General features: G+C 30.8%; 1 protein-coding gene across 1 annotated transcript in view; it reads right to left on the bottom strand.

Annotated features, from left to right (window-relative positions):
• LOC107551335 (LIM domain and actin-binding protein 1-like) overlaps window positions 1-614 on the bottom strand; it is a 24,211-nt gene that overhangs the window by 5,835 nt on the left and 17,762 nt on the right. The gene's annotated exons all lie outside the window — the stretch shown is intronic.

Raw genomic sequence — 614 nt, 5'->3', positions numbered from 1 at the left:
ATAATAAGAAAGAAATTTTAAAAAAAAAAAAATATATATATATATATATATATATATATATATATATATATATATATATATGATAGTGTTTAGTGTTTAGTGAACTTTATGAACTACTTTAATTCCAAGATCAACACTATTAGAGATAAAATTGTAAGCATGCAGCCGTCAGATACAGTATTGCATCAGACAGTGCACTATAGATCCCCTGAGGAACAATTCCACTCATCCTCTACTATAGGAGAGGAAGAATTTTATAAACTTGTTAAATCATCTAAACCAACAACATGTATGCTAGACCCTATTCCATCTAAGCTCCTAAAAGAGGTGTTATCATAGATCATAGATCCTCTTCTGACTATTATTAATTTGTCATTGTCATTAGTATATGTCCCCAAAACCTTCAAACTGACTGTTATTAAGCCTCTCATTAAACAACCACAACTTGACCCCAAAGATCTAGTTAATTACAGACCGATCTCGAATCTTCCTTTTCTGTCAAATATACTAGAAAAGGTAGTATCATCACAATTATATTCCTTCTTAGAGAAAAATGGTATCTGTGAGGATTTCCAGTCAGGATTTAGACCATATCATAGTACTGAGACTGCTCT

Source organism: Sinocyclocheilus grahami, unplaced genomic scaffold (genome assembly GCF_001515645.1).
Source record: "Sinocyclocheilus grahami isolate Dianchi unplaced genomic scaffold, SAMN03320097.WGS_v1.1 scaffold420.1, whole genome shotgun sequence".
NCBI lineage: Eukaryota > Metazoa > Chordata > Actinopteri > Cypriniformes > Cyprinidae > Sinocyclocheilus > Sinocyclocheilus grahami.
The sequence above is the reverse complement of the archived record's forward strand: the minus strand, read 5'-3'. Positions and strand labels throughout refer to the sequence as shown.